At 38.4% G+C, this 22,617-nt stretch overlaps 1 long non-coding RNA gene across 1 annotated transcript; it reads right to left on the bottom strand.

Moving 5' to 3' along the window:
• Window positions 1-280: 280 nt before the first annotated feature.
• On the bottom strand, window positions 281-17,577 carry LOC134737768 (uncharacterized). Its single transcript, XR_010123002.1, has 4 exons — window positions 17,448-17,577; window positions 17,040-17,227; window positions 2,867-2,961; window positions 281-754 (listed from the first exon to the last, which is right to left on the bottom strand). It is a non-coding gene; the product is annotated as an uncharacterized LOC134737768 (long non-coding RNA).
• Between the last annotated feature and the right edge of the window lie 5,040 nt (window positions 17,578-22,617).

Raw genomic sequence — 22,617 nt, 5'->3', positions numbered from 1 at the left:
TTGCTTTTGGTGTTTTAGAGATGAAGTCCTTGCCCATGCCTATGTCCTGAATGGTAATGCCTAGGTTTTCTTCTAGGGTTTTTATGGTTTTAGGTCTAACATTTAAGTCTTTAATCCATCTTGAATTGATTTTTGTATAAGGCGTAAGGAAGGGATCCAGTTTCAGCTTTCTACATATGGCTAGCCAGTTTTCCCAGCACCATTTATTAAGTAGGGAATCCTTTCCCTATTTCTTGTTTTTCTCAGGTTTGTCAAAGATCAGATAGTTGTAGACATGTGGCATTATTTCTGATGGCTCTGTTCTGTTCCATTGATCTATATCTCTGTTTTGGTACCAGTACCATGCTGTTTTGGTTACTGTAGCCTTGTAGTATAGTTTGAAGTCAGGTAGCGGGATGCCTCCAGCTTTGTTCTTTTGGCTTAGGGTTGACTTGGTGATGCAGGCTTTTTTTTTGGTTCTACATGAAATTTAAAGTAGATTTTTCCAATTCTGTGAGGAAAGTCATTGGTAGCTTGATGGGGATGGCATTGAATCTTGGGCAGTATGGCCATTTTCACGATATTGATTCTTCCTACCCATGAGCATGGAATGTTCTTCCATTTGTTTGTATCCTCTTTTATTTCCTTGAGCAGTGTTTTGTAGTTCTCCTTGAAGAGGTCCTTCACATCCCTTGTAAGTTGGATTCCTAGGTATTTTATTCTCTTTGAAGCAATTGTGAATGGGAGTTCACTCATGATTTGGCTCCCTGTTTGTCTGTTATTGGTGTAAAAGAGAAAAACCACATGATTATCTCAATAGATGCAGAAATGTCCTTTGACAAAATTCAACAATGCTTCATGCTAAAAACTCAATAAATTAGGTATTGATGGGACTTATCTCAATATAATAAGAGCTATCTATGACAAACCCACAGCCAATATCATAATGAATGGGCAAAAACTGAAGCATTCCCTTTGAAAACTGGCACAAGACAGGGATGCCCTCTCTCACCACTCCTATTCAACATAGTGTTGGAAGTTCTGGCCAGGGCAATTAGGCAGGAGAAGGAAATAAAGTGTATTCAATTAGGAAAAGAGGAAGTCAAATTGTCCCTGTTTACAGATGACATGATTGTATATCTACAAAACCCCATTGTCTCAGCCCAAAATCTCCTTAAGCTGATAAGCGACTTCAGCAATGTCTCAGGATACAAAACCAATGTACAAAGATCAAAATAATGTTAACACTGTGTCAAATTATACACAATGTGTGATATATCGATATGAAGCACATTTATGGAAGAATAAAAGAAAATGTTATCCCAAGCGTTATATTAATTAAAAGAGTAAATTTGGTAAAAGAGGAGTAAATAAGAAAAATAATTCTTGCCCAGGTTACATTTGATTTAGCTTTAGTAGGGTAGAGCCAGTCACTACTAATACAGAAGTTGGTAATCCATGAGAGGAAGAAAACACATAGTGTATAACTAAAATGAGTGAGTTTGAAATTCACCAACCAATAGGTTCTGGGATTAATGGCAATGGCTTGTAGTATGTTCAAAGAGCAGGTGGTGCATGGGAAGAAGCTGCTCATTATCATGTTAAGATAGACAGCAGGCTTCTATTTGAGGCCACTCTAGAGAACATCTTCCCAATCTTTGTCTGTAGAGAACAAGTTTGTCATGGTAGGAGCATCACTATGTAGATGAAGGCCTAGTTACTGATGCTCATGTCATAGTACCTGCGCCTGCAACCCAAAAAACAGGAAAAATCCAGAAGACAGGAAGGAACATGACAGAGATTCCAATTCTATGGAATAAAAAGCACTTTTATAGCACTAATATTTGAAGATGTGCCCTTTATCAGAAAAGTAAATGCATATCTGGAAAAACAAACAGGACAGCAAACAAAGTCTCTTCTTAGAAAATCTCTGTGATTATGTCAACCAAGACCACCACTCTCCTCAGTGCTGACCATCATGGTTACCTCAATCAAAAAGTCCTGAGTCATCCCTAGCAACCCTATGTGAACCATCCCCCCAGCCTGCTCTTTCCTTCACTTCCCATAAACATCAAACATGCAGTGATGCCACTGAAGCCCCCTCTTTTTGTACTTTTATTATCTTCACATTTCCTGAACAGTTGTAAGTGTCATGTGTCCTGGAAGTTTTTAGTTTATTGTTATATCTTCTCTTAAATTACACAAGATCATGGACAATGACTTATGAGCATTTGTATCTGCACACTTGTTACAGTGTTAGGTTAAGTTTTATAAAAATGTGAATGACTGGAGATAAGCAGACAATCCATTGGTCAGTTTTTTTCACTCTACGAATTAATGCGAGGTGGAGAGAAGTTAAAATGTGTAATTGGCCAAGCTTTCTTCATCAAACGTTTTAATAAGAGCAGTAATCTATTTATGAGGATAGAGCACTGCTGACCTAAACACATCCCGAAAAACCACACCTCCCAATACTGCTGCTTTGGGGATTAATTTTCAACATAAAGTTTTAAGGGAAACAAAAACATGAAAACTATGCCTTATGTCCCAAATTTATTTTTAATTCCACACAAAATACAATCATTCCATCTACTAGATTCTATAATTCTAAACTCACTCCAGAATCAACTTTAAAATCTGACTTCAAAGTCTTGTCCAAACCTCATATGGGTGAAAGTCAAGGTATAATTCATTCTAATGCAATTTTTTCTTTAGCTGTGGATCTATGAAATCTAACATGTTGTGTGTTTTTGAAATACAACGGTGGGAAAGGCAAAGGACAGACATTGCTGTTTCAAAAGGGAGAAATAGGCAAGAAGCAATAAATAACAGGTCCCAAATGTGTTATTAAAAATACAAAAGGCAAGCCATGCACGATATCTCATACCTGTAATCCCAGCAGTTCGGGAGGCCAAGGCAGGTGAATCACTTGAGATCAAGAGTTCAAGATCCACCTGGCAATATAGTGAAATCCCTTCCCTACTAAAAAAAAAAAATACAAAATTTAGCCAAGCCTGATGGCACTCACCTTTGGTCCCAGCTACTTGGGAGGCAGAGGCAAGAGAATCACTCTAGCCCGGGTGGCAGAGGTTGCAATGAGCTGAGATCACACCACTGCACTCTAGTCTGGGCAACAGAGTGAGAATCCATCTCAAAATAAATAAATAAACAAACAAAATTAATGGACAAAAACTGCTCAAATTTGAAAAAAGAAATGGACAAACACACTCAAGATCTTTAGTGGACTTTGACCAGCATAAATTTAAAGAAAACCAAAATGAGACACAATATAAAACTGTTAAATATCTCAAAGAAAAAACTTCAAAAATTTCAAGAGAAAGAAAATTAAACACATACAATTTAGGCCCACTAATTCTATTAACAGATGTCTTTAAAGATATTTTGCAGTTCAGAGTGTGGGATGATATATTCAAGTTAAAAAAAAAGAGAGAAAAATTACCAACCAAGGACATTATATATGGCAAAACTCTCATTGAAACATGAAGGTGAAATTAAGATTTTTTCAGATAAACTGAAGCTGAAGGAGTTTATGACCACTAGGTTTGTTCTTCAAGAAATGCTGGAAAGTCCTTTGAGATTAAAAAATGAGAATACTAAAAAAGCCATACAATACTATAAAGCTCTGTTGTAAAGCAAATATATAGAGAAATATAGCATCCTGTATTATTGTGATGTTGGTAAGTAATTTTAATTCCCTTATAGAATTTGACAAAAAATGTACAAAAATATTTTATGTGTATGTTAAAGAATACATCATAAAAAAGGCCTAATTTGTGACATCAAGAACAACGTGTGTGTTGGCAAAGACAGTCACGTAAAAGACTGGAGTTTTTATATGCTGCTGGAGATAGATAACATCAGATTAAAGTAGATTGTTATAACTTTGAGGAGTTTCATGTAATCTGCATAGTATTCACAAAGATAATACATGTAGAGTGTAGACAAAAGAAAAAGAAATAAAAACATATTAGTACAAAAATTAATTAGACAAAAAGGGAGACAGCAAGAAATAAAGTAAATAAATAAAAGAACTACAAAAGAAACACAATACAATTAACAAAATGGCGGTAGTAACTCCTTAACTGCAAATAATAACCTTATAGGTAACAATGTTAAATTCTCCAATAACAGACACAAGGTCACTGAAAGATTAAAAATATAAAATCAAATAAATTCTGTTTATAAACTGTTTATAAAACTAAAAATATAAAATCAAATAAATTCTGTTTATTTAAGCATAAACATGGATTGAAAATGCAGGGATGGAAAATTATATTCTATATGGTAACAAAATCATCCTAAATAGCAACCAAAATAGAAAAAAGTTGGTCACATTTACATTAGATGATTAGACTTTAAGCAAAAAACTGTCATAAAGACAAACAAGGACACTATATAATAAAAATAAATCTCCAAGAAGATATCATAATTAGAATATGCACATGTATCAGCAACTATTCCAAACACATAATACAAATAATGAAAGAATTAAAAGGAGAAATAGGCTGAGTACAGTGGCTCACGCCTGCTTGTAATCCCTACATCTTGGCGGGGGCTGAGGCAGGAGGATGGTTTGAGCCCAGGAGTTGAGACTAACCTGGGCAAGATAGCAACACTTCGTCTGTGTAAAAAACGAAATTATAAATAAAAATAAAGGGAGGAATAGAGACCACCCCCAAAATGATAGGAGACTTTAATAACGGAGAGGACAACCTGGCAGACCAAATGAACACAGAGGATTGAGCAAGGAGTGATTCAACCAAATCCAACAGACTTTTAGAAACGGTCTTCTCAACAACAAAATGCACATGCTTCTGGTGCACACATGGAACATTCTTGAGACTATATCACAAATCAGACCACAAAGAAATCAATTCGAGAAAATTAAAATCATACGAAGTATCATTTACAATTAAAATGGAATGGAACTAGAAGTGAATACCAGAAGAAAAAATTAAAAATTTGCAAATACATAAAAATCAAGTAACATGCTCCTAAACAACATTATGGGTTAAAGAAGAAATCACAGTGAAAATTTCAACATAACTGGAGAGAAAGCATAACAAAATTATTGAATACATCTGAAGCTTGTATTCAATTGTAGTAGTAAATATGTACATTTAAAAAAATCTATCTAAATCAACCAGTAAATGTAACCAAACATAAGTAAAGAATAAAAATTTCAGTATTTATAAATAAACAACAATTAAAAGCCATAGAAAAATCAATTAAAGTTTGGATTAATTGACAAGATTAAGAAAACTGACAGTTAGATTAAAAAAAAAAAAGAAGATATCTCAAATAATTAAATTCAGAAATAAAAGAGGAGCTATTACTACTGATGCCATAAAAGTAGGAAAAGATTATAAAAGTTTAATTCCAAGTATATGCCAAAAAATATGATAGGCTAAGAGAAATAGACAAATGTCTGGAAATATAGATTATACTAAAAATAAACCATAAAAAAATCTGAATAGGCATATAAGTAGTAACAACAACCTCCCCTCAAAAAGCCCAGGCCCAGATCACTTCATTAAATTTTTTTTTTTTCAAAATGTTAAAGCAGGGTTAACGCCAACCCTTCTTAAACTACTTCAGAAAAATGAAAAAGAGAAAACAATTTCCAACTTATTTTATGAGGCCAGCATTAACACAACACCGAACCCCACAAAGACACTAAGGAAAAAAAAATACAACTACAAATCAATTTTCCTGTTGACTATTGATGTAAAAATTCTCCTCGGAACCTTAGAACACCAAATTCAATGACATATTGCAAGGATTATACACCATGACGAAGAAGGAGTTGTCTCTCCAATGTAAGTATTGCTCAACACATGTAAATCAATCTATTTTTTTTTATTATACTTTAAGTTCTAGGGTACATGTGGAAAACGTGCAGGTTTGTTACATAGGTTTACAGGTGCCATGTTGTTTTGCTGCACCCATCAACTCATCATTTACTGCTATCTCCTACTGCTATGTCTCCTCTAGCCCTCCAGCCCCTGACAGGCCCCATTGTGTGATGTTACCTGCCTTGTGTCCAAGTGTTCTCATTGGTAAATTCCCAGCTATGAGTGAGAACATGTGGTGTTTGGTTATGTGTCCTTGTGATAGTTTGCGGAAAATGATGGTTTCCGGCTTCATCCAAGTCCCCGCAAAGGACAAAAACTCATCCGTTTTTATGGCCGCATACTAGTCCATGGTATATACTTGCTGCATTTTCTTAATCAGTTCTATCATTGATGGACATTTGGGTTGGTTCCAAGTCTTTGCTATTCTGAATAGTGCTGCAGTAAACATACGTGTGCGTGTGTCTTTATAGTGGCATGATTTATAATCCTTTGAGTATATACCCAGTAATGGGATCGCTGGGTCAGATGGTATTTCTATTTCTAGATCCTGGAGGAATGGCCACACTGTCTTCCACAATGGTGGAACTAATTTACAATCACACCAACAGTGTAAAAGCCTTCCTATTTTTCCACATCCTCTCCAGTATCTGTTGTTTCCTGACTTTCAAATAATCGCCATTCTAACTGGCGTGAGATTATATCTCATTGTGGTTTTGTTTTGCATTTCTCTGATGACCAGTGATGATGAGCATTTTCTCATCTGTCTGTTGGCTGCATAGATGTCTTATTTTGAGAAATGTCTGTCCATATCCTTTGCCCGCTTTTTGATGGTGTTTTTTTCTTGTAAATTTGTTTAAGTTTTTTGTAGATTCTGGATATTAGCCCTTTGTCAGATGGATAGATTGCCAACAATTTTCTCCCATTCTGTAGGTTGTCTGTTCACGCTGTTGGTAGTTTCTCTTGCTGTGCAGAAGCGCTTTAGTTTAATTAGATCTGATTTGTCTATTCTGGCTTTTGTTGCCATTGCTTTTTGTGTTTTAGTCATGAAAACTTTGCCCATGCCTATTTCCTGAATGGTGTAGCTTAGAATTTCTTCTACGGTTTTTATGGTTTTAGGACTAACATTTAAATCTTTAATCCTTCTTGAATTAATTTGTGTATAAGGTTTAAGAAAGGGATGCAGTTTCAGCTTTCTATCTATGGCCAGCCACTTTTCCCAGCACCATTTATTAAATAGGGAATCCTTTCTCCATTGCTTGTTTTTGTCAGGTTTGTCAAAGATCAGATGGTTGTAGATGTGTGGTGTTATTTCTGAGGCCTCTGTTCTGTTCCATTTTTCTATAGATCTGTTTTGATATCAGTACCATGCTATTTGGTTACTGTAGCCTTGTAGTATAGATTGAAGTCAGGTAGTGTGATGCCTCCAGCTTTGTTCTTTTTGCTTAGATTTTCTTGGTGAAATGGGCTCTTTTTTGATGCCATATGAACTTTAAAGTGGTATTTTCTAATTCTGTGAAGAAAGTCATTGGTAGCTTGATGGGGATGCCATTGAATCTGTAAATTACCTAGGGCTGTATGACCATTTTCACTATATTGCTTCTTCCTATCCATGAACATGGAATGTCCTTCCGTTTCTTTGTGTCCTCTTTTATTTCGTTGAGCAGTGATTTGTAGTTTTCCTTGAAGAGGTCCTTCACATCCCTTGTAAGATGTATTCCGGGGTATTTTATTCTCTTTGTAGCAATTGTAAATGGGAGTTCACTCATGATTTGGCTCTCTGTTTGTCTGTTATTGGTGTATAGAAATACTTGTGGGTTTTGCATATTGATTTCTTATCCTGAGACTTTGCTAAAGTTTCTCATTGGCTTAAGGAGATTTTGGGCTGAGATGATGAGGTTTTCTAAATATACAATCATGTCATCTGCAAATAGAGATTATTTGACTTCCTAATTGAATACATTTGTTTCTTTCTCTTGCCTGATTGCTCTGGCCAGAATTTCCAACACTATTTTGAATAGGAGAGGTAAGAGAAGGCATTCTTGCCTGGTGTCAGTTTTGAAAGGGAATGGTTCCAGTTTTACTGATTTAGTATGATATTGGCTGTGGGTTTGTCATAAATAGCTGTTATTATTTTGAGATACATTTCATGAATATGTAGTTTATTGAGAGTTTTCATCAGGAAAGACTGTGAATTTTGTCAAAGGCCTTTTCTATATCTATGGAGATAGTCATGTGGTTTTTGTCATTGATTCTGTTTATGTGATGGATTACATTATTAATTAGTGTATGTTGCACCAGCCTTGTATTCCAGGGATGAAGACTACTTGATCGTGGTGGAGAAGCTTTTTGATGTGCTGCTGGATTCAATTTGCCAGTATTTTATTGAGGATTTTCACATCGATGTTCATGAAAGATATTGGCCTACAGTTCTCTTTTTTTGTTTTGTCTCTGCAAGGGTTTGGTATCAGGATGATACTGGTCCCATAAAATGAATTAGGGAGAATTTCATCTTTTTCTAATGACTGGAATAGTTTCAGAAGGAATGGTATGGTACCAGCTCCTTTTTGTACCTCTGGTAGGATTCAGTCTTGAATCCATCTGGTCCTGGATATTTTTTGTTGATATGCTATTAATTATTGCCTCAATTTCAGAGCCTGTTATTGGTCTATTCAGAGATTCAACTTCTTCCTGGTTTAATCTTGGGAGGGTGTATGTGTCCATGAATTTATTCATTTCTTCTAGACTTTCTAGTTTATTTGCATACACGAGTTTATAGTATTATCTGATGGTAGTTTCTATTTCTATGAGATCTGTGATGATATACCATTTAACATTTTTTATTGTGTCTATTTGATTCTTGTCTTTTTTCTTCTTTATTAGTCTTTCTAGTGGTCTACCAATTTTGTTGATCTTCTCAAAAAATCAGCTCCTAAATTCATGATTTTTTAAGGGTTTTTTTGAGTCTCTATCTCCTTTAGTTCTGCTCTTATCTTTCTTGACTTTTGCTTGCTTTTGAGTTTGTTTGCCCTTGTTTCTCTAGTTCTTTTAATTGTGATGTGGAGCTGACGATTTTAGGTCTTTCCTCCTTTCTCCTGCGGGCATTTAGTGCTATAAATTTCCCTCTACACACTGCTTTAGATGTGTCCCAGGGATTCTGGTGTTTTTTGTCATTGTTCTCACTGGTTTCAAGGAACATCTTTATTTTTGCCTTCATTTCGTTATTTACCCAGTAGCCATTCAGGAGCAGGTTGTTCTGTTTCCATGTATTTGTACCGTTTTGAGTGAGTTTCTTAATCCTAAGTTCTAATTGGATTACACTGTGATCTGAGAGAGAGTTTGTTGTGATATCTGTTCTTTTACATTTGATGAGGAGGGCTTACTTCCAATTATGTGATCAGTTTTCGAATAAGTGCGAAGTGGTGCTGAGAAGAATGTTTATTCTGTTGATATTGGGTGGAGAGTTCTGTAGATTTCTATTAGGTCCGCTTGGTGCAGAGCTGAGTTCAAGTCCTGGATATCCTTTTTAACCTTCTCTCTTGTTGATCTGTCTAATATTGACAGTGGAGTGTTAAAGTCTCCCATTATTATTGTGTGGGAGTCTAAGTCTCTGTGTAGGTATCTAAGGACTTACTTTATGAATCTGGGTGCTCCTGTGTTGAGTGCATATATATTTAGGGTAGTTAGCTCTTCTTGCGGAATTGATCCTTTTACCATTATTTAATAGCCTTCTTTGTGTCTTTTGATCTTTGTTGGTTTAAATTCTGTTTTATCAGAGACTAGGATTGCAACCCCTCCTTTTCTTTAATTTTTAATTTGTTTTGCTTTCCATTTGCTTGGTCGATCTTCCTCCATCCCTTTATTTTGAGCCTATGTGTGTCTCTGCATGTGAGATGGGTCTCCTGAATACAGCACACTGATGGGTCTTGACCCTTTATCCAATTTGACAGCCTATGTCTTTTTATTAAGGCATTTAGCCCATTTACATTTAAGGTCAATATTGTTATGTGTGAATTTGATCCTGTAATTTTTATGTTAGCTCACTGTTTTTCCCATTAATTGATGCAGCTTCTTCATTGTATCGATGGTATTTACAATTTGGCATATTTTTTGCAGAGGCTGGTACCAGTAGTTCCTTTCCATGATTAGTGCTTCCTTCAGGAGCTCTTTTAAAGCAGGCCAGGTGGTGTCAAAATCTCTCAGAACTTGCTTGTCTGTAAAGGATTTTATTTCTCCTCCACTTATGAAGCTTAGTTTAGCTGGATGTGAAATTCTGGGCTGAAAATTCTTTTCTTTAAGAATGTTGAATATTGACCCCCACTCTCTTCTGGCTTCTAGGGCTTCTGCTGAGAGATCTGCTGTTAGTCTGATGGGTTTCCCCTTGTGGGTAACCCGAACTTTCTCTCTGGCTGCCCTTAACATTTTTTCCTTCATTTCAACCCTGGTGAATCTGACAATTAGTGTCTTGGGGTTGCTCTTATCCAGAAGTATCTTTGTGGTGTTCTCTGTATTTCCTGAATTTGAATGTTGGCCTGCCTTGCTACATTGGGAAAATTCTCCTGACTAATATCCTAAGGAGTGTTTTCCATTCTCTCTGTCACATTTAGGTACATCGAGCAAACATAGATTTGGTCTTTTCACATAGTCCCATTTTTCCTGGAGGCTTTGTTCGTTTCTTTTCACTCTTTTTACTCTAAACTTGTCTTCTCACATTATTTTATTAATTTGATCTTCAATCACTGATATCTTTTCTTCCACTGGATTGAAACAGCTATTGAAGTTGTACATGTGTCACAAAGTTCTTGTGCCATGGTTATCAGCTCCATAAAGTCATTTAAGGTATTCTCTACACTGCTTATTCTAATTAGCCATTGTCTGACTTTTTTCAAGGTTTTTAGCTTCCTTACGATGTGTTTGAACATGCTTCTTTAGCTCAGAGAAGTTTGTTATTACCAGCCTTCTGAAGTCTCCTTCTGTCAACTCATCAAAGTCATTCTCCCTCCAGCTTTGTTCCATTGCTGGTGAGGAGCTGCAATCCTTTGGAGGAAAAGAGGTGGTCTGGTTTTTAGGATTTTCAGCTTTTCTGCTCTGGTTTCTTCCCATCTTTGTGGTTTTATCTAGCTTTGGTCTTTGATGTTGGTAACCTATAGATGGGGTTTTGGTGTGGATGTCCTTTTTGTTTATGCTGCTGCTATTCCTTTGTGTTTGTTGGTTTTCCTTCTAACAGTCAGGTCCCTCAGCTGCAGGTCTGTTGGATTTTGCTGGAGGTCCACTCCATACACTGTTTGCTTGAGTATCAACAGAGAAGGCTGCAGGACAGCAAATATTGCTGCTTGATCCTTCCCTGGAGGCTTCGTTGAAGAGGGTCGCTCACCTGTATGAGGTGTCTGTTGGCCCTTACTAGGAGGTGTCTCCTAGCTAGGCTACATGGGGTTCAGGGACCCACTTGAGGAGTCAGTATGTCCATTCTCAGAGCTCAAGCACCATGCCAGGAGAACCACTGCTCTCTTCAGTGCTGTCAGATGGGATGCTTAAGTCTGCAGAAGTTTCTGCTGCCTTTTATTCAGCTATGCCCTGCCCACAGAGGTGGAATTTATAAAGGCAGTAGGCCTTGCTGAGCTGTGAGTGGCTCTACTCTGTTCAAGCTTCCTGGCCACTTTATTTACCTACTCAAGCCTCAAAAATTGCGGATTCAGCTCCACATGCTCAGCTGCAGCGTGAAGGTTAATCTCAGACTGCTGTACTAGCAGTGAGCAAGGCTCTATGGGTGTGGGACCCAATGAACCAGGCACAGGAGAGAATCTCCTGGTCTGCCAGGTGCTAAGACTGTGTGAAAAGTGCAGTATTTGGGTAAGAGTGTCCTGTTTTTCCAGGTGCTGTCTGTCATGCCTTCCCTTGGCTAGGAAAGGAATATCCCCCAAATCCCTTGCACTTCCTGGGTGAGTTGATGCCCTGCCCTGCTTCAGTTCACCCTCCATGGGATGAACTCACTGTCCAACCAGTCCCAATGAGATGAATCATGTACCTCAGTTGGAAATGCAGAAATCACCCATCTTGTATTGATCGCACTGGGAGCTGCAGACCAGAGCTCTTTCTATTTGGCCATATTGGAATGAGAGTTTAAATCAATCAATTTAATATATCATATTAACAGAGTAAAGATGTAAACAACACAATCATCTCAAATAATGGAGAAATGTCAATTGACAATATTAATCATTTTTTCAAGATAAAAAACACTCAATAAACTACAAATAAAAAGAAACTAACATAACAAAAGATATGTAAATAACTCATCACCAACTGAGTTCAACAGCTCATGCCTATAGTCCCAACAGTTTGGTTGGCTCAGGTGGGTGGATGATTTTAGGTCAGGAGTTCCAGACCAGCCTGACCAACATGGTGAATCCCTGTCTCTGCAAAAAATGTTAACATTAGCTGGACGTTGTGGTGTGTGCCTGCAGTCCCAGCTATCAGGGAGGCTGAGGCATGAGAATAGCTTGAACTCGGGAGGTGGAGGTTGCAGTGAGCCCAGATTATGCCACTGCACTCCAGCCTGGGTGACGGAGCAAGATTCTAGCTCAAAAAAACAAAACAAAAAAAACCCCCCCAAAAAAAACAATCATCACTAATATTATACTGAATTCTGAAGTGTGGAAAGTTTATCCTCTAAGATTAATAATAAGGCAAGATATTCACTGTTGCCACATATATTCAAAAATAGCAGTGAAGGTCCTGGCAAAACAACTAGGCAATGAAAAAAAGAAAAGATCCACATTCTAAAGGAAGAAGTAAAATTTCCTGTTACTTATGATATAATGTTATTTACAAAAAATCCTAAATGCTGAAAACAATACCTGTTGGAACTAATAGTTGCATTTAGCAAAATTGCAGAATACAAAACTAAGTGAGTTTCTCTTCATTACAGTGTAAAATCCAAGTTTTTTAAATTCCATTGAAAATAGCATTAAGAAGAATATACTTTGGAATAAACAAGCAAAGAGATGTAAGACTAGTATACTAGAAGTTGCAAGATGTTGCTGAAGAAAAGTCACAAACAATGGGGAAGATATTCTATATTTATAGATTAGACAATTGAAAAGATATCCCATATTCATAAATTAGAAAACAATGATCTTGTCTATACTAATGAATTCAACAACAGATTAAATGCAATAGCTATATAAATCATAACAATATTTACTTGCAGAAATACAAAATTCTAAAACATATGAAATCTCAAGACTGAAAATAGCCAATTAAACTTGTAAAAGAATGTCAAGTGTGGAGCCCTCACAATTTTTAAATCAAAAACTAATTGCAGTGCTGTTGAACTCTTTTCAAATGTGGTATTTTGAGGCCAGGTTCTATGGCTTATACGTGTAACCTCAGCACTTTTTGAGGCCGAGGTAGGAGGATTGCTTGAACCCAGGAGATCAAACCACACTGGGCATCATAGTGAGAACCCCCATTGCTACAAAAAAAATGAAAATTAAAATTAACCTGGCAATGTGACATGAACCTGTAGTCTCAGCTATTCCAGAGGCTGAGGTGAGAGGATTGCTTAAGCCTGGGAGAGCAAGGCTGCAGTTAGCCATGGTCGCACCGGTGCACCCCAGCCTGGATGACAGAGAACCTGTCTCAAAAAGTAAAAAGGAGAAAATCTAAAAAGAAATGTATTAAATCAAGACATGTAGACATAGTAAATAATAGAGACACCCCTCTCCATATAAGCCTTGTATATATGGTCAAAATGATCTTCAGCAAAGGTGCAAAGGCCAACTTATGGGGAGGAATAGCCCCCTTTAACAAAAAACGGTATGAAGACTTGCTATCAATATGTAAAATACAGAAGTCAGAATTGTAGTTTATATTATATTTTTAAAAAAACTCAAAATGTGTAAGTCTGAAAGCCTTACACAAAAATATAAGGGAAAAATATTCAAAATTATGCCATGGAATTTGGCAATGGGTTCTTGAATGCCACCAGGCCGACATCCCTGGAGCATCCATCCGCTCACTGCTTCCTGGTGCTGGGTCCTTCCACACCTGTCGCACCTGTGCTCTGAGGGGCACGAGCCAGGACACCACTCCGAGCACAGGGCACAGGCCGGGCGTTCGCGGGCTATTGGAGGGCAGGCTGTCCCCATGACCGCCTCAGGCGCCGGAGGGAGGACAGCCTGATCCGAGTCTGCGGAAGGAGGAAGAAGCTCGTGTCCTGAGCCAGCAGGAACCCAGAGGAAGATGCGGGACACAGCGACACAGGGGTGGATGCCATAAAAATATACGGCATATATTTTGAAACATGAGCGCAATTTGAATAATTAGAATATCTAAAAACTCTAAAGATTGTTATGCTGAAACTGCACCAAAATTCATCATTCCAGTGACTACAGGGAATTTTTAATAGTTGTTATTTTTATAATAAAATTAAACTGTAATGAAATAACTGACTTTCAAACTTCAGCAAGAGGACAAATATTCAGCCAGGGGTATCAGTTCCCGGTTTCTGCTCCGGGTTCTCTCTGGTCTCCCACAGCCCCTCCTGCATCACCCAGGTCTAAGGAGCCACCTGGCCTGGCCTGCGTCCCCTCATCCCTCCCCTTCCCCACTCAGCTCCTGAAGCCCCCTCCTGGGGCAGGGTGGCGAACCATCCAGACCGCGAAGCTCCCTCACCCAGGGCAGCACAGCTCCGCCCCTCTCCGCACCTGCCCAGCTCCTGGCAAAGGAGTCGCCTGGGCCTGGCCCGCTGCCCGACCCCCAATGCCTGCGCTGTGCCTGCAAAGGCGACGCTGACAACAAGAGGTGCCAGATTCCGCGGCGCAACCCGCCCAGAGTGCAGGGTCCCACTCACCTGGGAGCGGGGCCACGTCCCTCCCGGTAGGCGATGGAAATAAGATTGTTTCCCTTTTTATTTTACTTAAAACTGGTAGAATATTACATTATGAAGTACCCATGACTCTGTCAGTAAATTTGAGCAAACGTTTATTAGTTTTTTCAGTTTAAGTAGTTCTTATGTTTCTATTATTAAGGTGAAATTTAACTTCTATCTGAAATCAGTAAGATGCAGAGAGATTTTAATGACAAGTGAATATTTTTTTTCTCAGGGGGAACTGAATTATGAATTGAATGAATGAATTATGAATTAAATGAATGAATTCATTACCGAGGTAGAGAGGACACTAACCAATCGGTAGTTTTAATCAATCTGTATTCCCTCCCTCCTCCCTCTTTGTTTTTTATTTGTTTGTTTGTTTGTTTGTTTTTGAGACAGAGTTTTGCTCCGTCGCCCAGGCTGGAGTGATGTGACGCAATCTTGGCTCACAACAACCTCCGCCCCCCGGGTTCAAGTGACTGTCCGCCTCAGACCCGCAAGTAGCTGGGATTACAGGCTCCAGCCACCATGCCCAGTTAATTTTTGTGTTTTCATTAGAGGTGGGGTTTCACCACGTAGGCCAGCCTGGTCTCAAACCCCTGACCTCGGGTGATCCGCTCACCTTGGCCTCCCAAAGTGTTGGGATTACAGGCGTGAGCCACCAGTCCCGGCCCCTCCCGCCCCTCTGTATTATGACCATCTGTACCTAGCATTTAGCTCCCACTTATGAGACAGAACATGCGGTATTTTGGGTTTTTTTTGCTTTTGCATAAGTTTGCTGGAAACAATGCATCCATGTTGTTTCAAATGGCATAATTTTGAGTTTTTTATGGCTGTATAGTATTCCATGAGTCTTTATCCAGATCACGACTGCTGGACGCCTGGGTTAAGTCTATGTCTTTGTGATTGTGAATACTGCTGTGATAGAAATATGGCTACATGTGTCTTTTTGGTAGGATATTTATTTTCTTTCGGGTATATACCCAATAATGGGGTTACTGGGTTGAATGGTAGTTCAACTCTCAGTTCTTTAAGAAATCCCCAACCTGCTTTCCACAGTGGCTGAACTAATTTACATTCCTTCAGAAAGTGTATAAGTGTTCTCTATTCTCTAAATCTTCACCGATATGAGTTTTTCTTTTGACTTTTTAAAAAAAAAGCCATTCTGACTGGTGTGAAATGGTATTTCATTTCGGTTTTGATTTGCATTTATTTAATAAATAATGATGATGAGCACTTTTACATATGTTTGTTGGTTGCTTGTGTGTACGTCTTCTTTTGAGAAGTGTCTGTTCATGTCCTGTTGCCCACTTTTTAATGGAGTTACTTGCTGCTTGCTTGTTGATTTGTTAAGTTCCTTATAGGTTCTGAATAATAAACCTCTGTTAGATGCGTAGTTTGTGAATATTTTCTTTCATTCTATGGGTTATCTCTTTACTACCTTGATAGTTTCTCTTGTTGTGGAACAGTTTCTCAGTTTAATTAAATCCCACTTGTAATTTTTGTTTTAGTTGCAATTGCTTTTGAGGACTTAGCCATAAATTATTTGCCAAGGCCATTATCAAGAAAAGTATTTCCTAGGTGTTTTATAGCTTGAGATTTTACATTTAACTCTTTAATCCATCTTAAGTTAATTTTTGTATTTGGTGAAATGTGGGGGTCTAGTTTTATTCTTCTGCATATGACTAGCCAGTTATCCCCACATTATTTATTAAACAAAACGTCTTTTTCCCATTGCTTGCTTTTATCAACTTTGTTAATGATGTGATGGTGGCAGGCATGTGGACTTAGTTTCTAGTACTCTAGTCTGTTCCATTGGTCTATGTGTCTGTTTTTCTACCAGTACCATGTTGTTTTGATTACTATAGTCTTCTAGGATAGTTTGAAGTAATGTAATATGATGTCTCTATCCTTAGTATTGCTTTGGCTTGGCTATTCAGACTCTTTTTAGGTTCCATATAAATTTTAGATGTTTTCTATTTTGTGAAAAATGACATTAGTAGTTGGATAGGAAAAGCATTGAATCTGTAAATCGCTTTGAGCAGTATACCCATCTACAAGCAGATGATACTCCAGTATATGTTCTGTGGTTGATGAGTGAAGTGTATTGTAATTCCAAATGGTCAAGCATTGAATTTAAATGCAGAATTTCTTTATTAGTTTTGTGCATCAATGATCACTCTAACACTGTCATTGGGGTGTGTTCCAATCTGTGTGCTCCAATGTTGGCTGCATTTCTATTTAGAATATATATATTGCATATATATTTAGAATATATTAAAATATATTTTACTTACTGGTACTTCACTCACTTTTATTAGTTGGATGCCATCATGGGGGCAGTTTGTCTCCATTCTCCTTCCCTGGATCTGGTGTCTCCTACATGATTCTGGTGGATTCCTATTCTTCTTCTTAAATTAAAGCTCAGAGAGTTGACATTTATGCACTATTGTGCTATGTCCATGTGGCTGAAGCATGCTTAAAGTCTCTAATCCATCACCTTGAAAAAAAAATTTAATCTGAGTTTAGAAAAGGAAAATTGTATGTTTTATTAAGTGGTTGTTATTCTCGAGCTAAAAGATTAATCTCATAAATACACACATTTATCTTCAGTGCCAGAACCAAATAATTAATAGATGCCACCAACACGTATCAGCACAGTCATATTGTTTGTGTTTTACTGTCATTTTGGATACAAGAATAGTAAGAAAAAAATTGACTTTAAGACACAATGGTATCCACATTATAAGAATTGTAGTAGTTGGCTCAAAAACTGGTGTCTTTCTCCAATGGATCCCTGGAGGTAGTTGGAGATAATCTTGGACAGAAGAACACCAGGGTTCCCATGGACTGGAGTTGAGAGATAACAAAAGATACAGTTAAATTTGAGCTTCAGATAAATAATAGATAAAATTTAGTGTATTTACATTTAAAGTATTGCATACACATATTGCATGCAAGTATGCAGATATCATAATAGAAAATTATTACTTTTTTCACAATCTTGAACTTAAGTATATCTATATGACTATTTGCTGAATCTTGTAGCTCCACCATGAAAATAATCATGGGTCTTGGAAAATATGATATGTACCTGGAGAAGTCATATAGAATTAAAATTTATAGAATTCATATAGTTTGGTCAGAGTGTAAAAGAGTGTAATCAGCTCCTAACAAATACATTCGAAATGTGAAATCTGAATACAAACGTCAGCACTCACTTTAAGAAGTGACAATTAAGCTAGAGTGAATCCCCTGACCACTCTCAGAAGACACATAATGCATTCGAGACCAGCCTGGCCAACATGCAGAACCATGTCTCTACTAAAAATATAAAAATTAGCCAGGTATGGTGGTTTGCACCTGCAATCCCAGGTGCTTGAGAGGCTGAGGCAGTAGAATCACTTGAACACCAGAGGCAGAGGTTACAGTGAGCTGAGATCACACCATTGCACTCCAGCCTGGGCAACAAGAGCAAGACTCCGTCTCAAAAAAAAAAAAAAAAAAAAGTAGAGGACAGATAATGCATATCAATGTGATCATTATTATGCTTCACTTTAGGCTATTCTCCATAGAATAAGTTCCAAAGTATGTGATCATCATGGATAATGGTGGAGAAGATGACATAATTAATGAATCTTTATGTTGTAGGTTATCTCTTAGGTATTAAATCTATGTTGGATAAAGAACATCTGAAGTGAGATTGCTATGATTTTGAAGATAATATCAAATTATTTTCTGCAAGTTGCATTTGGTCACTGTGAGACAACTTACTGATGCGTGGAAAAATGCCAACCACCATGATTTACATATAATTTACATTACAAAATTTTAGAAGAGAAACCAAACTCTTTGAGGGATTTTAAAGAGGATTATTTTGAGCTTATATGAATGACTGTGGCCCAGGGAATCGCAGGTTTAAGGAGTCCTGACAAACTGCATGCAAAGCAGTTGAATTACAGTTGATTTTCCATTTTAGAGAGGGAGAAATTAGAGGGGAATACATAAATCAATACACAGAAGGTATACTTTTATTTGACCCAAAAAAGATTCTTTGAAAGATCAAGCCTTTTACTATATTGACTGAGCAAAATATGGAAGACTAATTATTAAAATTATAAATGAAAGCTGAGCCATTACTACCAACTTTACAGAAATACAAAAGGATTACAGGAGTATACTGTGAACAACTTTCTAACAACAAATTAGGTGCCCTGGATGAAATGGAAGAATCGCTAGAAAGACACAAACTACCAAAGTGGCTCAAGAAGAAAGAGAAAATCTGAATAGACCTATAACCTAGGAGATTGAATTCGTACTTGAAAGCGATTAACAAAGAAACATTTATGACCAAATAGCTGCATTAACTGCTGAGTCAACATAACATTTAAAGAAGAATTAATACCATTTCTTCTCAAACTCTTCTGACAAAATATATGAAGAAGGAATACTTGCTAATTCATTTTTTGATAAAAGCATTATCCTTATACCAAAGTCAAAGAGAGCACAAAAGAGAGAACTACAACACTATATCCCTTATGAATATATAAGCAAAAATCTCAGCAAAATACTAGCAATACTAGCAAAATACTAGCAGCAATATTGTATAATCAAAGGATTGTAAACTATCACCCTGTGAGATTTATCCCCAAAATGCAAGGGTAGCTCAACAAAAAAAAATCAATCAGTGTAATACACTGTCACAATAAAATGAATAAGCACGTGATTATTTCAATTGATGCAGAGAAAATGTTGATGAAATACAACACCTTTCTATAATAAAAATACTCAATAAACTAGGCATAGAAGGGAACTTCTGCAACATGACAATGGGATGTATAAAAAACCAACAGTTAATATCATGATCAATGATGAAACACTGAAAGCTGTTTTCCTAACATCTAGAACAAGACAAGGATGCTGTATTTGCCACTTGTATTCAACGCAGCACTGGCAGTTCTAGCCAGAGCAATTAGGCAAGACAAAGAAATAAAAAGCATCTAAATTAGAAATAAAAAATAGGAGTAAAATTATATCTACACATGATCATATGTGTATAAAGCTCCAAACAAAACACAAAACCATTTATAACTAATAAAAGAGGCAGGATCCAAAACAAACATAGGCAAAGGAGCTATATTTCTGTATAGTTGTAAAGAACTATGAAAACATTTTTAAAAATTCCATTTATAATAGCATCAAAGAATAAGTTATTCAGGCATAAATCTAACCAGGATGGTATACACAAAACTTTGCTGAAAAAAACTAAAGAGAGTGGAAATAACTGGAAAGACATTCTGCGTTCATGGGTTGTAAGACAATATTGTTAAGATGACAATACCATCTAAAGTAATCTACAGATTCAATGCAGTACCATCAAAATTCCAAAGGCATTTTTGCAGAAACAGAGAAACTTATTCTAAAATCATGCAAAAACTCAAAGGATCTGACAGACAAAACAGTCTTGAAAAAGAATATTGGAAAACTCACATTTTTCAGTTTCACAGCCTACTACAAATCTACAGTAGTTAAGAGAGTGTGGTACTGGCATAAGACCAATAAACTTTTAGACCAATAGAATAGAACAGATTTGAGATCCTACAAATTAGTGCTCACATATACGGTCAATGACTGTTCAACAAGGTGGCCAAGTCTAGTCAAGGGAGGAAAGAACAGTCTCTTCAACAGCTGGATGTCAGTGCACAAGAGAGAAGTTAGACCCCTACCTTGCAGTATACACAAAAATTAATTTTAAATTAATAAAAGACTTAAATTTAAGGACTAAAAATATGTAACTCTTAGAAGAAAACACAAGGTAAACCTTTATGACCTCTGAGTTTTAAGTGTATTTTGAAATATGACAGAAAAGCACAGATAACAAAATAAAATACATGTAAATTAGATTTAATCAAAATCTAATTTTGATCGCCAGCGCGCCCAGCCTGAGGGCCCCCACGCCGTGCCTCCCGCCCACTCCTCCACCTGAGGGAGATCGGGGCCGCTGGCACGGGCACTCGGCAGTCACCCCATGCGGAGTTGAGCGGCGGGTTCTCAGTACTCGCTCCTGTGCAGTCGCTGCCGCCGGGCAAAATGCCTGGTTTGGCCACAGCCCCTGGGACACCTGGCCCTGGTTCTGCGATGCTGGGAGCGCGAGGGGGCTCGGGGGTTGTCAGGCAGCTGCTGCCTGCACACAGAGAGCGACTGCAGCTTGGGCGCCCAGGCGGCGGGGAATGGTCTGGGTGGCCTCTGGAATGCGTGCGCGCCAGGCCTGAGGACCCCCCTGGTGGTGCCACCTGCCCCGCTGCTGGGCGCCTCCCTGCGCCTGCGCCGGCGCTGGGCCTTTGCGGGGGCGGAGCTGCGTTCTCCTCAGCACAGACCTGGAGAGCATCGTGAGGGCGGAGCTGAGTTCTCTGCACAGACTTCGGAGATACAGCGAAGGAGGAGCAGTGTTCTCTTCAGCACAGATCTGGGCGGGCGAGCGTGGGGCACCGCGAGGGCGGAGCTGCTTTCTGCTCAGCACAGACCTGAAGAGCATCGTGAGGGCGGAGCGGAGTTCTCTGCACAGACTTCGGAGATACAGCGAAGGAGGAGCAGTGTTCTCCTCAGCACAGACCCGGACAGGCGGGCCGGGGGCACCGCGAGGGCGGAGCTGCTTTCTGCTCAGCACAGACCTTGGGGGCACTGCCTCGCTTTGGGACAACTCGGGGACGCATCGACGGTGAATAAAATCCTTCCTGTTTGTAGCCCTGAATAATCAGCGTCAGAGACCAGTTAGAAGGGTTCAGTATGGAAAATGGGAAACCAAAAGCCCCTCTGAATCCTGCCCACCGAGATTCTCCCCAGCCAAGGCGAGGCGGCCGCAGTGCGAGATCCACACCGCCGCCTCGGAAGACAAATGCAGCATTCCTAATGCAGACATGACACCCAAAATATGACACCCCTATTCCTCATGTAACAAGCACCTGTAATGCTAATGCACTGCCTCAATACAAAAATATTAATATAAGATCCGCAATCCCCTCGCTGCCGTGCAGTCCTAAGACAGCAATCATAATAATCAACATTGACATAGTCAATACAAACGTAGTAAAGAACCTAGGGTTAAGGTTGGTGCTAGGGTTAGGGGTTAGGGGTTAAGTTTAGGGTTAGGGGTTGGAGATAGGGGTTGGGGTCAGAGTTAGGGGTTAGGAGTCAACGTTTAGAGTTAAGCGTTAAGAGAGGTTAGGGGTTAGGGATTAGGAGTTAGGGTTGGGTTAGGGTGAGGGTAAGGGTTGTGGTTAGGGGTTAGGGTTAAGGATTAGGGTTAGGGGTTAGGGTTAGGGTCAGGGATTCGGGGTCATGGTTAGGGGTCAGGGTCAGGGGTCAGGGTCAGGGGTCCCAATCTGTGGGTTGGCTCTTTACTCTGCTGACTGTTCCCTTTGCCATGCAAGAGCTCTTTAGTTTTATTAAGTCCCAGCTATTTATCTTTGCTTTTATTACATTTGCATTTGGGTTCTTGGTCTTGAAATCCTTGCCTATGCCAATGTCTAGAAGGGTTTATCCCGTGTTATCTCCTAGAATTTTTATAGTTCAGGAATTAGGTTTAAGTTCTTAATCTATCTTGAGTAGATTTTTGTATAAGGTGAGAGATGAGAATCCAGTTTTATGCCCCTACATGTGGCTCGCCAATTATCCCGACATCATGTGTTGAAAATGGTGTCCTTTCCCCACTTTATGTTTTTGTTTACTTTGTCGAAGATCAGTTGGCTGATGATACTTGGGCATATGTCTAAACAAAACATGTATAGATCTGTATGCAGAAAATCGTGAAACACTAATGCAAGAAAATAAAGAACACTTAAATGAAGGGACTTGTTATATTAATGAACTGGAAAACTCAATGTGATAAAG

This window comes from Pongo pygmaeus, chromosome 12, assembly GCF_028885625.2.
Source record: "Pongo pygmaeus isolate AG05252 chromosome 12, NHGRI_mPonPyg2-v2.0_pri, whole genome shotgun sequence".
Taxonomy (NCBI): domain Eukaryota; kingdom Metazoa; phylum Chordata; class Mammalia; order Primates; family Hominidae; genus Pongo; species Pongo pygmaeus.
The sequence above is the reverse complement of the archived record's forward strand: the minus strand, read 5'-3'. Positions and strand labels throughout refer to the sequence as shown.